Consider the following 18,983-nt stretch of genomic DNA (forward strand, 5'->3'; position numbering starts at 1 on the left):
GAAGGCAGATGTAGATAATAAAGTAGCCTTATTCAGCTTTAATTTTTTTTTCAGTTTCCATTTCTTCTTTTCATAACTCAGCAATTTCCTTTCAACAGTGAAAGGAAATACTAAACAGCATAAATACAAATTAAGTAAGTTGTTTTGATATGCATTTATTTTTTTTTCACAGTGTCTCCAAACTTCATTAACATGTTGACATGAATCCTAATAGAAGGAGCTGTTATTTATTGGGTTAATACTTTTGCATATATAATGTGCTCAGTTCATGCAGGTAAATTCAAATGATTCTTACAAAATTTAACTTCAGTTTATCTCTTTTCCTCAACTGAAAGTCAAAGCGAAAAACTGAAAAGAATTTAAAGACAACTAGCTAAGGAAGAAGAATCGTTACATCTTTTCACGCGTTGTCATATGGGGGAATTCAGAACGGCAGTGGCAGATTTTTTCCTAGGCTCACACAGTTAGATAAATGTGAATTGTTGATTCAGCTCCTCTAGCAAGAGAAGTGTAGGACATAAAAATAAGATAGAATAGAAGTAAAAGCATTGTATGTAGCTATGACTACAGTTCTCACCTCTGGAGATGCAAGAAATGGGGAAAAAATTCTATCCTTGACTCTAGCAGGATTAATTTCATCCACTGTCATCTCATACAGAATTATAAAAGCTTCTGATAAGGCAAATTACTCCTAGGGAGTTCACTTTCTGGAACATACACTGCAGAGTCCTTGCCAGACTAACAGGTCTGAGTCAGCCCTATCCTAATCATTTTATCCATAGCCTGATTGTCCATGTGCCTTATAATCTTGGACCTTGTTCAAAATAAATAACAGCAGTAACAAGCCACAGGCTGAACTTTCCTCTGAATTTTTTTTAAGACATCTTCTTGCATTAGGTAAGCAACATCTGCTGAAACAAATGAAGAAGAAACAATAGCTAGGATGGAAAAGAGGAAAATAAGGAAGATCAGAGTGAAGTCCTATCCCACTGACACCAGAGGGATTTCTGTCTCAAGCTGCAGGCAAGACGGGAATGTGCTCCTTACCTCCGTGCTCACATTCATCACAACTCTGAGCTGGGTAAACTAACACCTCTTTGACTCTACTTCTCCCAGCTGAATGCGAACAATACTTTCTATTTAAATATCTCAATATTCTAAAAGAAGATTTAGCCCCTTTAACTCCAGCTTGCATACTGGACTTCAGAGGCACTCAGGACTTCACTGGTGCTTCCTAAATATACAGGTGATGGTGTTCCTGCACCCAAAGTCCTCAACCGAAGGTTGGTCTTCTGCATTTGGCCTATTAATAACTTCAGAATTTGATATTTCCACAATCATATAAAAAAGCTCAACTTAACTTCTTCCTATATGATAAATCTGATTATTTTTGCCTGCTGACCACAGTATGTTTCAGGTTTTGTCCTACGCTTGGACAAATTATCGTTTGTGACATACTTTCACTACTTGTAGATAGCAAAAGACCTTTTCTGCGACAAGAGAATGTTTTCCGTCCTCCATGAGAATAGCAGGGCACTCAAGAGGTGTGTCCTGCAGTTTGGAATTGCCTTTTATGTTAGCATTATGTTGAAGGATGTCACATTTAATCAGTTTTAATACTTTTCAAATTACGTTTTCATATATGGAAGTATAACAGAAAGTACAATGACATGCAACTGCTGTTGAAGTTAGTGCGAATCAGTGATCCAGTTGTGCATAATTCAAACTCTCCAGATTTATTTCTTTCCACTAAAGAACATCTATCAGAGCCAGGAAAAAATTTTATCACCAAACTAAATTCATATCAACAATTAAATAATCATTTACAGAAACAGCAATTTTGCTATTTTGCTTTGCAAATAGCACAATGACTCCCTGAAGCCCTTTTTTTTCCCTGAATCCCTCATCTCTTTTCTGTTTTGTGTCTTTGCACATTTTTAGTTCTTTGCAGCAAACTTTTGTTTGCCTGTGATTATAACTATCAGCTATCTTTCATATAAAAAAGCAAGCACAAACTATTCACTTTTGAGGTTGGATAAGTCTTTGGTTTTATTTGAATTGATTAGCTGTTAGCAATAAAACAAAATGTAAATAACTGGAAGAGGATGATCTAGACAGCAAAATTCCTTTTTTCTCCGGTATCAGATCTGGATGAGATGAGAGGGGGAAAAAAAAAACAAACAAACAACAACAGACTAAATCTCTAGTGCTGTTTTGCCTGGGTATACTGGATATTTTTGCGACTTTAGTGATTTGTTAGGATAGGCTTGGGATCTCCGAAGGGAAGGAATATGGGATATTGGAATGGGAGTAGGAGTGACTTGATTTTCTGAGAAAAGCACAGGACAGTGTGAACAATTGCAACCAAGGAGGTTTCAGCACTAAGCCTCCCAGACTAAAACCACACTGAATTTATGGGGAAAACTATGTCAGTGCAGTGAGACAATCTCTGAAGGGAGGGAAATCTAAAAATGGAAGACCATTTGTACATGATTATCTATTGTAAACTCATAATCCAGGCCACCCTTAATAAAAACATTGAGTTCACACAGACCTTTCTACATCCTCAGGAATGCAGAACTGGAAGAGAGCGCTGAATCACTGAGTCTCGTTTCCTGTTACTTTGTGCACCATATTGCAAGGTATCTTTCATAAACTTGAAGAAGATCCCAAAATCCTTTATGAAGGAGGTTGCTATCACAGTCTCCATTTCACAGATAAAGAAACTTGATCCTTGGAGGGGTGAAATGACAAAGCTGTATCTATCCAATAGCACAGCAGAAATACTTGGACCAAAGTCCCTTTTCCCCAGCATCCTCCCTGTGCTGTAACCCCTGCACTGATCAAGGGCTTCTAAAGGTGCTTTCCAGATTTCAAAGATCCGTGTCCCACAACACCATTGTTGTTCATGCTTGCAAAGCCTTGCCTTACTGATTTATGTTAAAAAGGACTCAGTGCTCTGCAGCTATATTAGAGAAATTCTTCAGCACGCATTTTTTTCTGGCATTTCTCGGAATGCAGAATTGCTCCCAAAGTGACTGGCTTCTGGAAGCTATTGGAAAACAACACGAAGCCTTCAGTTTCTGAATAAAACTTTCCACCTGTCCTTATGGATGCTGAAAATTAAAGTACGCAGTTTTGTCAATTACAATAGAAAATACCAGGGCCATTACTTGAGATGGCTATGTATTGAATACAGACCACCCCAGAACGCCTTTAAACAAGAGCAGGAAAGAGATCGCTGTTCATGGCTGGGACCTGCCAATCAGAACAAGACTGAATGCGCGTCAGTCTCCCGCATATTTGACTTGGAAGCAACTCATATCAATATGTAGTCAGGAAATGGCTCTTTAATCACTGTAAACTCTCTCCTGATTTTAAAGATTAAATCAGCCACAGGCTGCTTGAGTCTTTTTCTTTTTTTCAACTCCTCCAAGATAACTGATGATAGCATTTGAGAATGATTAGCCATGCCACACGGCGTAAGCATACAGCTTGCTCCGATTTCATGCATTACAGGCCGTGCTACACAACACTGATCTCAGATAACAGGGCATCGAAAGAGATCTGACAGACTTGTCTATGAGTGATATATGGGGGGAAGACAACTTGAAATACAGAAGGAAAATAAATTACCCAATATATTAACAATGATCTTGTTAGAAATGCTGTAGGAAGATGGGCCAGGAAAGGAGCAGTGTCTCTGTGGACATCCCAGTGAGATGGGATTCAAAAGGCACCTCCTGCAAAGTACAGTTAGAAGTGCTACTGCTCCTGGAAGAGTATCCAGGACGGGTATATGTTCACAAAGGCACCCTTAAGGCTAGCAAATGGGACCTGGTGCTGGCAGCTGTAGGACAGCTAACCTAACCATTCTATGATTCTATGATTCTAGGGTTCTATGACAGCAAGTGACAGCCAAAGACACTGTAGGAGTGTGCTTTGTGAAAGCAGTGGAGGTAAGGGAGAGGGCAGAGAGGGAACAAATCCCCAGGCACAGATCCCTGGAATGGGCCAAAACTGGGATGTCCAAGTGGGAGGTGAGAGGAACAGATGGGGAGGGGGCTGTCTGCCAGGGCTGCAATGAGAAACTGGAGTTTTGGGTTGGAGAGGACTTGGGTCAGATCAGCCACTCTTATGAGAGAGGATACTATGTCCTGGGGAGAGGGAGATGCATGGGAAGGGATATCACACGTGGATGTGCTTCATGTAAACTTCTGTGTGCTTTCATAGTAGAAACCCAGATGAGTACCAAATGAAGGAGCAGGAAAGCACAGCCTGCACACTCTCAGCGCCCTGGGTCACTGAATTCACCCTGAGATGGCCCAAGGAAGTTGGTGGCTTGTTGTTCAGTGTGGAAAAGGGGCACAAGGATAGCAGAGTTCCTTCTATTCTGTCACCAAGTGAGTTGTCACTGGGACCGTCGTCAGCCCTTTTTCTTCTCACAGTGATCTGGCTCGCTTCAAGCAGATAAATAATTTAGCCAAATAAATCCTCTTGGAAGTTATTTTTCTCAGGTCCCGCATTTCTCTAATAACATGCATGCCATGTTTCACTCACTCTTGTCCACACTTTTTTCTCCCATATTAGATTTACAGTGGAAAAAAGGTGCTGCTGCAGCAGTCCCTCACCCCACTCCTACCAGTAAATGTTTATTCTTTCCATGATGTTTAAAGGATAAAAAAGTTGAACTATCAGATAAAATTTTACAGCAAAATCTTTTCCTTTTGCTCTGAGTCTTTTTCCCCACAAAGACTGCCTCTTTGCAAGTTGTTGATATTCAAACTCATGCTAAAGCACGCTTACCCACCTCATTTAAACTCAGAAAATGTGCAGCCAAATGGACTCTCTTGTTCCACATTTCTGCCGTTTAAACACCAGTACGAAATGAAATGGAGAGAAAGCAGAATTTTTTTGGTTCCTCAAGGCTTCCCAAAAAGTCACTGAAATCATGTTCAGCATGACTCCTTTTAACGTGTGTGGAGTGAGTCAGGCTGAACAACCTCGGTCAGAAATACCAGCGGGACCGTGTAATGGTGGGGGTGGTACGCACAGAAAAGCTGCAATTAGAAAGATGCGTAAGAAGTAACCAGAAACCTTGAGATCTTTGAAATACCCCAAGAGAAAAATAGGTGCCACTTCGAAGTTCACCTTCCTGAATGTCTCTGACTGCAATTAGTTCTTAAAGAATTAACTATTAATTTGAAACCTCACACCAGTCTCACTTTCAGTCTTCTTTCACACATATTTGCCTCTTTGTGTTAAGAACTGCTAAACTTGAGCTTTTCCTCAAAGAACAACTGAATGACAAGATCATGGTCTCACTTGTCCGCTATTTCTGACACAGACTTAAAATTTCTTCTTGACAGATCGGTCTCACAACAGTAACCAAACTCTAAAGATAAATTTCCAAACAGTCCCACAGTAAATTAACAAATACAGGAGGCTTTACTTATTGTTTTTCTCAGGATGCGCACAGAAAATTCAGGATTCTCAGTTAATTCACTTGTTTGATACCTCCTGCTTTATTCTCAGCCTTTTCCTTAAAACTGTGGAAAAAGCATATACCAATGCCTCAAAATCAGTTCTTCAAGATTATCAACTTTATATCATTTGAATAACTGACTATACACTCTGGATAGGTCATTTTTTCCATGAAATACCTCCAGCTGTGGTATTACCTCATGCCAGATTGGACTAGGCAAACATGTATCAACCAATCTCCATAGCTGATGATGAATTGAAAATATTTGATATGGGGAATGAAAAGATAAAGATGAGTGAATAGTCAGTAATGAATCAACAATAAGGAATAGCCTACTGAACCAAATTTGTTTCCCTATGTGTACACATGGTTCTACTTATGAATTACTATTGTTATCTCTTTTTCTAACTCTTTTATCAGCTTATTCATATGATCAGCTCTTGGGTCCTAGATTCTTTTTAAAAACTCGTGAGCATTTATGACTTGGAATTCGCATTGGAAAATAGATTACATAATATTGTCTCTGCTCCCTTGCTAAATGAATGTGGTTAGTCTTCAAATTAGCATTGTAAATGGTACACTTTGAAGATAACATATCATTGCTGAAGGTTTGTTTTTTTTGTTTTTTTGTTTTTTTTTTTTAGTGAACTAATCTCAGGATAGGAGGTGTTTGCTAGAGATTTCAGAAGTGGAATGTTTGTAACAGCAAAAAAATACTAGTAAATAACTCTTAAACACATATATACAAACTTCTTTACTTATCTGTCAGTATAGAGTTTGGATAAAATGTTTGGAATTTTGGCTTTAAATCTCCTGAAAAATGCACTTTTCTCACTTCATCCTGCTAAATTTGGGGTTTGATTACATGTGACAACTGCTGCTAAAAATACTGGAGTTTGTGGAGTGACAGTATAACTCCAGTCTGCATAAGAGAGGGCCAAATTCAGCTCCACTCAGAAGATATAAATCCTGAAATACTTCACTAGAATCAGGAGAACTGGTCCAGATTTGCACCCTATGAGAACAGAAACTGGCTCATAAAGTTAAAGAGTGCAATTCAGCTGGCAGTGCTGTATCGATTTTTCACTTGGGTTGCGCTCCTGCCAATGTGTCTTGCAACTTCACTTCTCTTCTGGTATTGGCAAGCTCTGGTTTTACAGGAAGATAACAGCCTTCTCCATTTCACCCATATTCACTTCCTCCACCCTTCCATTCAAGAGGAGTTGCTGGACCAGAGCTTGGAGTGGCTGGTCTGCACCTAAGTTCAGAGCTCAGTAGTTGTGTCAATGAAAACACGCGGCACAGACAGATAAAATGTCCAATAGTTTGCAAAACGCATCAAAGTAGCTTTCTTCCGCTAAGCTGCGTTGATACAAATCGTTGTTTGCTTTTGCTTAATGTGTTCACTCCTGGGCTTTGTACCGGCCATCTAGATGAGGCTTGTATCTGAAAATGTCTCCTTCTTCCTCCTTTCACTTTCCCATCTCATCGGCAGTAGCAGAAAACGGAGGTGACCAGAAGAAACACTCCACAGCACTTTGTTGGTGCTCCACAAGGACACCAGGTATTATCTTTACAATGCACCCAGCTGTCTAGAAAAGGACCTTCTGGAGCAAGACATGCTGGTGACATCTGGGCCATGCAAACAGTGCCATCTCCAAGCAGCTGTAATCACACCACACCCAGTCTGCCATCTTTCCCTCCCCTTCACTCACGCAGTGCTAAATGTCCACACGTGGTTAGTTCACCAGTGGGATTATAAATCTAATCAGAGAATCCAAGGATCAAAAAACAGATTTCTTGATATCACCACTCAGCCAGCCCAGATGGACCATTCTATAAGGCAAGCTAAGCAATACTCAGCTCTTCTTTATACCAACCATGCCCTGAATTGGAGAAATATAGAATTTTAAAATAAATATTTTACAGATGAAAGATGGGGGAAAAAAAAGGCAGCTAAAAATGGCCTTCATCTTATCAAGATTTCCAGCTCACACCCTTGTTGCTGCCAGCCCAATCTGAAGGAAAGCCTTTGGGGTTGTTCTGACAGCAAATTAGCAGATCATAAGGTCTGGAATAGATTCAAATGTCCCATCGGGATAATGCCATGCTTTCTTCAGTAAAACATCCCATACGAGAAACAGAACTAGCTTAGGTTTACCTTTCCCCATATAACAGATCACAGTTATGTTTTTGTGTAAGTTACCAAAGGAAAATGTTAATTAATTGTCTGCCCTGGCTGTACTGGTACATACAGAAACAGAATTATCTTTTGTTACTTTCTCTTCAAATTTACTAATACTCTCTAAAGAAGCTTAAACAGCATCTCTCAGGACTTGTCAAAATTCAAGGGAAGGAGTAAACAGCAGTCTTAAGCTTCTGAGTACTTTGGAACAGCATGGAGTGCGCAATGCCTAGCTTCCATTACTGTTTCACAACCCTCCAGAAGTTCAAAGTGGTAACTATAAGTAGCCAGACTATTCCACGGTTAGTTGTCGGCACAATGTGGTATCAAAGTCCTGTATCAAAATGAACAGTCATCAAAATAGAGGAATGAATTTTCAGTTGTAGCCCACAGGAATTTTTGCATCCAGATCCCATTAATCATCAGAGTTCTGCATGGAGTTCCTTGTACAAAACCTTTAACATTCAGCTTAGCATGGTAAGTTATGACAAGCACAAGACCAGGACCACATTCTGCCCTGTTATATCTCGGCAATACCATTGGCTTCTGTCAAGTTGCACAGCTGCAGTCAAAGCCAGATCTGGTCGTTTGTCTAGTGTGTAACTCTCACAGCACATCAGTTTCAATGGGTCCATTTATATGCTTTAAAACCAAACACAGAACTAGCACTTGGATAAACTGGGAACCAAAATGAAGTTTGAGATGTGTCTTCTTACACTAGGAAGAGTTCAACGCTTAGGTTTCTGCCAGAATACACAAGTCTGACACTATCAGATGGAGAATGTTATGGGATATTTAATTACTAAAATTAGCCAGATGGATTCAGGTTTTGGGTTCTGGACAGAAAAACATGTGAAATATATACTGCGTGTTTACATTTTGTGAACAGCTTCTCTTTATTTTTTCATAAGTTCTGATTTTTTAGTGCTTCAGAATAAATATATGCTAGCTTAAAATGTTTTTTTTCCATTCCAAATGACAGAAGGAGCCATTTAAAGTGTTGTGGTGAGCTTAAAAGATGAAATCAAGTTCGTTTTTCTTCCATAGCTGGCTAGAACTGATATTTGCTACCCAGTGTAGGTAGCAGTTTAATTTCAGAAAAAGTTGCACACAAAACGTTTGGCTGTATGAAATGTTCACAACTATTTTTCTTGGCTTCTGTTCACTGGCAGGCAAAAGGGGTAGTTTATATATAAAGTGTGGATTTTACACTATATCTTTACTGTACATGGACAACGGTGGAGACACACCTCTTTACAGTGCAATCAAGACTTGCAATCTACAATTTACAATACATAATTGGGCACAAAAGGAATACATTGCATCTACTGCTCTTACCACAAAGATCTGTGCATGGTATTTTCTTGCTGAGCACTCAAGTTAAAGCTCAACCAATGAATAATCTACTGTTGCTCCTGTAACTTGTGCAGTTTGAAATGTGCTACTTTTTGGCAGTCAATTTCTGATGACTGAAAAAGAATGCAAACCAGACACAGTGAGTCCAGATCAGAAAACTTAATAAGAGGTAAGAGAGCTAATGCTTCTGGGAGGCATAGCATTTGTGAACTGTGTCAAAACGGAAATCAGAAATACGACACCAGTGTTACCTGGCAGGTTTCCATATAAAATTTTGATATTTATAAATAAAAAAATCTCAAAAGAAGCATGCCAATTTGGATAAAGGCATGCATAAAAATACATGTGTGTATATCTATGCATTCATATGGTGTTAAACTCCATAAACCTGAAACAGAATTGTATTGGCTTCGTTCAAGCACTAACTTGCCACTTTAAATTTTAGGCACCTAGTGACACTGAGTTAAGTGCTTTAATTCCCTTTGCGGTCAGCAGGAGAAATACAAGTGTCTTTGAAGGGCTGCAGAAAGAAAGGCTCTCACCACTTAGACAGACTCTTTTCTGGAAATCTTCAGTCACCTGTCCTCTTCTATTGACTACAACAGAAAGTGGCACAGTTACTTTGGGAGAGCTGCTTCATTAGATTCATGAAACACAGGAACAAGTAACATGTCTAAGTTAGGCTAGCTGGATCTAACCTTGATTTCTGATCAAGATAGGGAAATTAATTAAGCTGCAGACTCCCACTGAGCTGCTTGTGCAGTACAAAAAAAAAAGAAAGCAATCCATGAAATCGAGTCCAACAAAAACACCACTAATCAGTGGACTATTTACCAAGACTATCACAAGATATGACAGAGGCCAGAAACTCAGGGATTCCAGGCAGATTAGAGCTGTATCTGCGCAATAAGAGTATCCACATCTATAAACCACAGAAATCACTTCTGCCTGAAGAATTTACATTATCAACCTCAATAGTACCAACTATCATTAAGTTTGCCTAGCAATTTCCCCACCATAAGTGTTTTCAGTAGCTCAGAAAATTGTTAAACTTTAACCGCTTAAGCTGTTTCAGACTGAATTTTGAGCTGCCTTTAACAAAATATTCTTCCAAAACATCTTAGCCAAAAACATCAAGGATTTCCAAGAGTTCAGCCAGAAGAGAATACATATTTTTGTCCATATTTTAAAAAATCTGGCAGATTTTATTCTTTCAGTAGTTGACCTCCCCTCCTTGTGAAAATACATAATACTGGACAGGGACCCTTTGTGTCAAGAATACACTTTCAGCTTCCCCTAAGAAAACCTGCTCTCACAACAGCGCTGGTTGTCCTCTGGGGGTATTAATCTCCCTATGTGACTACAAAGAGCTTCCTGAACCAGCTAAGACTAAGCTGATTGATACTAACGTTTAGCTAGTTCAAGTTAGAAAAGGTGGACTACCTATTTGGTATGCCACCTGTTCTCAGTTTAAATTAGCCTAGAGAAACTAACTGCGTGGCTGATGGAAAAGGGCAATCCGTAGTAAGCAATGGTGATTGATAAATTCGGAGCACACCAGTTTGGCGAGGGTGGTTAAGCTCATAACTTTGAAACTCTCAGTCACCTTCCAGATGCACCCACCTGCCTCAGAGACTTTCTGGGACATCCGGGCCCCTAACTTTACTAACTCAGCAAAGCTGTTTGTGCTCAGATAGTAGAGGTACCCCTTTAATAGAATACCAATGTTAATTTTCTGGTTTAACACAAGAGGTATAGGCTAAACTGTAAAGGTCATTTTTACACCCAAAGGAGTCTCCACACACTCAAAGATATTCAGGGTGTGGCTACACCAGCTTAACTTTGTCTATATAACCGGTAAAATTTTCCCATGTCAACAGGGCTTTATCTTCAGGAAATCTGACTGTGTAAGGGAATGTGAGTTCAAGGGGGTCTAAATTACTGTATGACCATCTTAGATTACAACAAACCATGAATTTGGCTGAAGTGCATTGAGCACAGGAAGCATTATAGTCCTGCTGCGCTACGGTGCTGTGTTTGTCGGTGCTCAAGCCCGGGCTGCTGCGGGATAGCACAGACAGCTCAAGTATGCAGCGCTTTGGCAGAAGGAAGCCAGACAAAAATCGCCTTCGGTGGTGAAGGATAACAGGGCTCCAGCAATGCCTCCCTGGAGTGCCACAAACTGAATCACCCGTTTGGCTCTTGGTTTGCCAGCTTTTACAATGGCGGCTCTGCTCGTCCCTCCCCGGAGCGGGGCAGGCAGGTGTGCTGCGTGTGTCCAGCTAGAGCCTTCGCCCTTGCAGCTTGATTTCCTCTTCTACGCAGGCTCTGCTTAAGCACCTAATCTTGTGTTTAAGGCATCATACTCTGTTGCTATGGAAGTTATTGGGATGTCAGGGGTTTAGAGTAATGACTTCACTGTAGGGCTAGAGCTGGGGGTAAGGGAGGAGATTAACCATGAGAGAAACCAGTGCTGTAGCTGTGACTACTTGATTGCTAGCATATATGGAGATGTCCTCTGAGCCCAAAATACAGCCCTAAGGAAAGATCAGAAAGTGGTCTGAGGAGTGTTTTGTGTTTCAGCTCCTCTTCAGATGAGTTTTTCTGAAAGACACAGAGCTTGCACTCATACTTTTTCAGGTTTCTCAGAGCATTGCAGTTCCTTACCTCCTCCCATCCAGCTCCTCAGACACTTCCCAAACAAACTACATTTGTATGTATGCTAAAGCAAGGTAAATTCCAGAGCATTTTTCTATAGCCAAGACATCAGTTTTCCTTCTTGCTTGCTGGAATCTGGTGTTTGAGTCCTTATTGATTGTCCTGGTTTGTAGAAGTGACGTCTGTAAGTCCCTATCTTGTTTAGTAATTTTCACTCTAAATCTCAGCTCAAATCATCTCATGATAAATCCCTTTCCCTCATCATTCTCACCCCATCTGCTCTCCCTAAGGAGACCTTTATTTTCCGTCTTCCAAGCTCATCTCTTCGAACAGCAAGGAAGCTGTCAGCTGCTGTGAAGATTTGTAGGGCACTAAATCTTATACATTAAACCTTTAAATACATTTATCCAGGTAAAACATTTTGAAGAAAATATATAAACTCTGAAGGTTTGCTAGCATATGGCATAATGATTAGCAACCAGATACCAATGATTTTCATCCTCTTTATTATCATTATTTTAACAGTGTAAAATCTCTTTTCCATTTATCGGCTTGCTTGAAAAAGTGTTCTATTCAGTTTATCCTTCATCAGCTTCATCATTCTCATTACTGAAGTAATTGCTGAATCCAAAAGTCGTCCATTTCATTAGGTTAGACACTTCACAGCACGGACTCTGACCCTGACTTGTCTACAAGAAAGTTTCCGAAGAAGTTTCCTTTCTAAGTAAATATAGCATCAGAATTATCAAAGCTGTTCTTTCGATAGTTTGGGCCTCATTAGTCATCAAATAAACACAAAGTGTAAAAAATAGCTAGATTGCATTCTCCTGAGTTCCCTAAGTTTCATTTCAAGCGATGAATCACACACAACATGTTTTGATTCTTTGTTCATCCAACTTCATTTGTCCATTGCCTGAGTATAACATGAGTCATTCACCAAATCTGCATGCCAGGATTCCTGCCTACTAGAAGTTTTTAGTATCTGCCAGTACATCAAAACACAAGTGGCTTATTTTGTCCCAACAGCCACTCTCTTATTTTATTGTTCATTCGTTAAGAAAGAAAAGACTCTGAGATTTTCTGGTATACACTATATGAATGTCAAGCCTGTATTACTGACTGCTTTGTGAACTACTACTTGTATCACGTAGTTGGGCACTGGCAGGGTTAACAGGAAAATACAGAAAAGAAATTGCAGGAATCTGTGATAGAAAGGGACTATGAAGTCATCTGGCCCATCTTTTGCCAATATAGGTCTGTTCCCCACAGTATATCAAACTACGAGCACTTTAAACAGCCTTTCTCAAAATTAAGAGGAAGCATCTAAAGTTAACAGCCACAGGTGTGACCCCAGAAGGAGGAATGGGTGGCTTATGGTGATCCAGGGTAGCCCTGTGCAGACGCCGCTCTGAAGGATGGCCGCAGAGCCTCCCTGAGACCAGCTAATTACAACTGGATTACTGCATCCTGAAACATATAGGCTTTCTCAATCTATTTGTTCTCAATCTCCTCTCCCTTCGGGAGGAGCACCGGGATGTTAGCTTATTCCAGTTTCTGAAATATATTCTGATTTCTAGCTGGGCATTTCTTGAAGCTGTCAGATTGGGCTGTTAATCGAAAGTTGTTCTTCCTAGAGGGACAAATTCAGCATCCCCGCCCTATGGCATAGGAATGGACCCAGACTTTGGCTCCCTAGCACTTCAGTCAGACTTCTTCTCTGCAGATGGCTTCTCTGCAGGTGCCAGTTCAAACAAAGGCTGCAGAATCAGGCCTCAAGGTAGTAAGACTTAACAAATTTAACTGCACCACACATCTCGTGCAGAGAAATAAATGCGGTAAACTATCAATGATTCATCATTTACTTATTGCAGAAAACAGAGGTTTTCTTCTGAGTCACATGCGTGCTAAGAATTTTTTCCTTCTCAAGCAAAACAAAAACCAGTGTTATTTCAAAGCCGAGTGAAAAAAGTCCAGATAAAATAAGAGCTCCTTGAATCTTTGTTTAAATCAGGAACCTGTATATAAACTTATTTGATATTCTGAAAGGTTTGGAAATTCCATTTTCCACCCAACACTGCTGCAGGACATGTTTTGTTGCAACTGGGGGCCACAGAGGGTGATGGAGTATGGATATGCTGGGATCCATTTGAAGATCATGAGACCCTTTTCCTCTTCCTGCTCCCACTTTTAGAGAATCTGAGTGTGCTGTTAATAGTAATCCATATATGTTACATTCAAAACTGACCTGAGATCTGAGTTCTAGTGAAACGTGCCCACTTGGTCATCATATGTCAGCAAAAGGGATTGTTCACTTTTTTGAAAAGAACAAAATATTTCTGAGCTTAGTTCTGGAGAGAGACAAGAACACAGGAAGAAAAAAAAATATAAATAACTAAATAAGGGGGCGAGTTAAATGACTGGTAAAAACATTTAGTTTTATCCAGGATTGGAGCAACTTTGGAACGTAAAACTGCTTCTTTTGCAGTAAAGAAGCACTATTTTAGACCTATATGCTTTTGGGCTTCTGACTATGAATTGTGTATGGATTTTTTTTCTGATAGTTTAAGAAATTGCATCTCTACTGCCTACCACAGACTTCAATCTTAAGCAGGGAGAGATGCGTGATGCATATCACCCCAGGAAATTCCATGTGGGTTTTGCTGAGAGATGCTGAAGAAGAATAGCAGCAAAAGTTGTCAACAGGTTCATATGACAAATCATTGAAAAATTATGGATTCTTAAACTCCAGTTGAAATTCAGGATTAGTTTCAACGACACATTCAATATAAATATTGCTGTTAACACCCAAGTCTATGATAGATATAAGCAGCATAGTATAGACTCTAACTCTGTAAAAATATGCTTGTTTCTCACAGATGTAAGTTAATTTGCAAATTGCATCCTTTAGAACAGGTGCATTCAGCACTGAACAAGCTGTTTCTCTCTGTAAGTACCACATTTGGCTACTATTATCTTTCCATATATTATGTTTTCTAAATTGACACATCTCATCATGACAGCTAGTATATCTCATTAACACAGTGCACTGCCAATATACAGTTTGGGGAGTAGTTTTGGCAAACATTGTTGAGGAAGAAGAAACACTCAGCTGAAGCATGGAGAAGAACCTGAGCAGCAGAAAGGGACATAAATTGCTATCAGTGACAATGAAGTGAAGTTTGAGACAGCAAGCTGTGCTTGAGGTGATGGCCAACCCCGTGGCTAAGACGGTAGAGGTAAATGAGATGACATATCAAATCACAGCACATTGAGCCTCAACATAGAGGCAACTTTGAAAGCTCTAACAATAGTGGTTTTTTACATCTCTAGGCTCAAATGATGTCTCCAAATTAAAAGAGAAAGGAACAGAACAAGAGGAAGGTAAGAATTTGACAATGTCTTCTCAGAAGCGTCAAGAGAAATGAGAAGACTAGAGAACAAGAGCTACAACAATGGAAGAGAACCAAAAGGAGAGTGATGGAAGACGAGGAGGAGCATACATCAAGGGAGTCTATCAACAACAGCAAAACATTGAAGAAAGTTAAAACACAGTTCAGATGTTCAAGAGTTCCCCAAGGAAACAGTTTTGAAGAATAGAGTGTTTAAAGAGCAGAAGAGAGCAGGGAAGGGCTCCGGACTTTAATCAGACCTCCTGAGTCAGGGCAGTCAGAAGTGTGTTTGGAAAGGAGTCTGTGGTGCAGATGTTAATAGAGAAGTTATATGAAGGGTTAAGTGCAGAGGAATATGGAAATTTTCTCTGGGCTACAGGTAGACTGTAGACTGTAGAGAAGGTCTGAGAAGCAGGTGGAATTTGAACAAGATATCTTCAGGATGTTATGCAATAGTGAGAGAGATGGAAATGCAGAATCCCAGTGAAGGTGAAGGAGGTAGAATTAGGCAATAGGATTGGGATTCACCTGAGCAAATGTACATACTTCTAGGGCACAACTAGTCTCATCCTAAAGCAAACAGCTAAAAGTATGTGTGATGAATCACATGCTAAAAGTGTCAGCTTCCTTCCGTTAACTACGAAAGAAGCCCAGATGCAAGCATCTGCATTTTCAATATCAAAACTGATTAATTTGGAAGGGAGGGGAGAAGGAAAGAATGTTTGAAAGGAAAGGTGGGAAGAGTTAGAACATGAGATGAAGGGAGCTGCTGAACACTAATTAGAGAAGAAAAGGGAGAAGTGGGATGTAGAAGAGAGCTTAAGACTCCTTTAAGACTGCTGTCAGGAAAAAAAAATTAATCAATAACCAAGTAAAGAAAAACTAAAAAAGTCTTTAATATCTACAGATCCAGTTGCATCCTGAGAAACCTAGGAAATGAAGGGCATTTGGGTAGTGAAGAGATGCACAACCTGACCAGACATAAACTATTTTGGCTCCAGGTGCAGCATATTCCTGCTTGTGCACTACTGTGCCCAAGTGATGCAGGTCTAGCAGAAAGATTAAACAGCTCAAATGCAGCCTCAAGTGAACATGATTAAACTACTTCCAGACTCTAGCTTACAAGTCTCCATTCAGCTGATGGGCTGGAACATGTGGATTCACTGCTCGGGTCTTTGCTAGTCCTGGAATCTCTCTGCATCTGGACGACATGACCTAAACTGCACCATCTGGATACTTGAGAAAGAGCAATGCTTCCCCACTCATAAGGCATATTTTTAAACAAACAGAACTTTCTTGGGGGAGCAGGCCAAAGAAGAGAAGCATAACACTAGCCTGGAAAAGCTGAATAATTAACAGTTGAAAAAACTCTTCAGGATGCTCTGGCAATGGCTCCGAGCCTTTCCTTCTCCTGTAGTTAGGACTGGCTACTGAGGAAGTCATGATTATACCTTCCTAGTTGTACCACTTCCAGCTCAGTGTCCAAGCTTGAAGGCATTCAGGGACATGCAATTTCCATGACTTTTACTACTGAGCCTAGCTGAAGTTACCAGACAGGAGACACAAGCAAGGACCAAGAAAACAGAGCAGCTCCGTTTCCTGCCGTCACTGGGCTGCCTAGGGTTTAGTAGCTTTTCAGACAGAGGTGTAGCTCAACACGACCAGGCAGGAAGGAGAACAGATGGCAATAGTTTCACCAGAGACTAAAAGTCCCTCTATACTGGTTGCATAGGGAGATTCATGCCTCAGCTCCTGAACGGAATCCTCTGGACTTAGCTTCACATCACCTCTTCTCAACCTCTGACACTTTGGAAGCACCTGAGCTGTGCCATTTGAGCCTGTAGCACAGTGACACACTCACTCACTCGTCCTCACTAAGGGTAGCATCCTCCCATGCCTTCTTCCCTCCCCTCCTCCTTCTGCTCTGTATTTTTTCTGAGAATCCCTTACTCTGCTGCAGGGTCTCATGCCTGGGCATTTGGAAAAAATATATTTAGATGTGCTAGCAATAAAATCATACTAGAACAAAAAAAGTTTCAGACTGTTATGTGAATAAATGCAAACAAGGCCTTTGCTATCCAGTAAAATTTTCACTTTTCCAGAAGATGCTGGAAACTTGTTCCTTACCTGGGAGGCATCTCTGCTATTTGGACCTTACCATGAAGGAACTGCTTTTCACTTTCCCAGTAGGTGTTAACAATGCTATCTATACTCTTGTGGTTTCAAGCAGCTAAGGGCTTCAAGCCCTAAGCACAGGGCTTAGGGATGGAGGAGAAACAAGGAACATGGCAATGCTGAAGGGAGAGCGGGCAGTAAGGCATGAAGGAAGCAGTAAAAATGAATCTCATTGTCCTTCAGTTACTTTAGGAGTTGGTACCAGCAGCGTAAAAAGTCTATTTCATCCACTTGCTGTACCAGATGGACCCCATGAAGGGCACATGCAGTGGCTTGCCCATGGGAGACTCGGGTAAGCCCAGCAACTGCATTTAATGCCACAGGTGGTAGCCTGTCCAGATTTTAATGGGAGACAGAGAAATAGTATTTGCCAGAGCCACAGATAAATAACCTTTGCAGGACTCAGCCGTTCTGACACAGAAGTGTTCGCAGCCATAAGCAGAGAGCACCAACATTTAGATGCAGGTACACTGGATGCAAGGCATGGCCAGTGTCCAGGTGTCGCTGGAGCCACCGGGACGGTGAGCAGTCCCAGCCCGGCTGCCGCCTGCTTGGCTCCTGCTGACGTCAGTGGAAGTTCAAGGCACTTAACACCTCCCAGGACCAGGCTGCGAGAATGACTTCCAGAAGGAAACTATCTTGAAAACAGATCATGTGCTGTTAAATGTAGCATAGATGCAAAAAGGGCAGAGCAGTGCGTGTTGCAAAATGTTATCTTCTTTAGTGCAGTATCCCCAAGCCGTGAGCTTATTCACTCTTGGCTCTCTCTTTCCACTGTCTTATCTGTTATGATGTTGGCACGGAGCTGAGTCCGGTGGGACTGCAGAGCTGGAACAAACCAGTAAATGTTCTCCAGGTTTTCTTTTCTTACAGAATTCCCTAACTCCCAATCTACTTAAGGGGGAGCCATGAGCTAAAGTAAAATTATAGTTTTGTCTTCTTCTCAAGCCAGATAGCTCCAGAGGGAATTCTGCTCACATTGTACTTTTTCTCCAGAACTACTACAACCACCACAGCACCTTGCAAGGAAAACAAATTCTTTCTGTTCCCTGATGAAGGTTTCAATTAACAAAGGCAGATTAAATGAACAGCCTTTAGTCAATTCAATTTTGTTGTTCTTTATACCAGTTGTTCTATGCACTGGAATTTTATATTTAATCTTTTATAGCTGGTCTGAACATTTATATAATGTTATAAAGTCTGCAGCTGTTATATGTGATTTGGCAAAGAATAGAGAATGTTTGCAAAAAAAAAAAAAACTTCTAGGTCCTTTTATTTATTTTTAGAAATGCAAAGTTTCTAGTTAAAATAAAGTTTAATCAAATAAAAATAGCACTAAATTAAACAGCCTCAAATTCAAACTTTTGTGGCACTCTGCATTATTTTAAAGAAGATTTTTAATTTTTCTAACAGGAAAATTAAGCAAGTGTTATTTTCTGTACCAGGCATAGCGAAAACATTCAATAATTCTGTGGCTTTCAGGGGTCTGTTCTCTCTGCTACATTTTAATGACCCGGACTGCTGCATTCTGGATAGCACAGACAAACCAATCCTCTCTTCTTAAATCAGGAAAGAGGATTTAAATACATAGACATATATATATGATCCACCCAAAGTATGTCATATCCTATGTATGAACAGTTATCCTACATCCCTGTATCCTACTGGATGCATATACACAAGATATTGCATCTATGGGACCTCAAAGCGAACATTTGTGCTAAGAATTGATACA

Source organism: Tauraco erythrolophus, chromosome 2, assembly GCF_009769465.1.
Source record: "Tauraco erythrolophus isolate bTauEry1 chromosome 2, bTauEry1.pri, whole genome shotgun sequence".
In the NCBI taxonomy this organism is placed as follows: Eukaryota; Metazoa; Chordata; class Aves; order Musophagiformes; family Musophagidae; genus Tauraco; species Tauraco erythrolophus.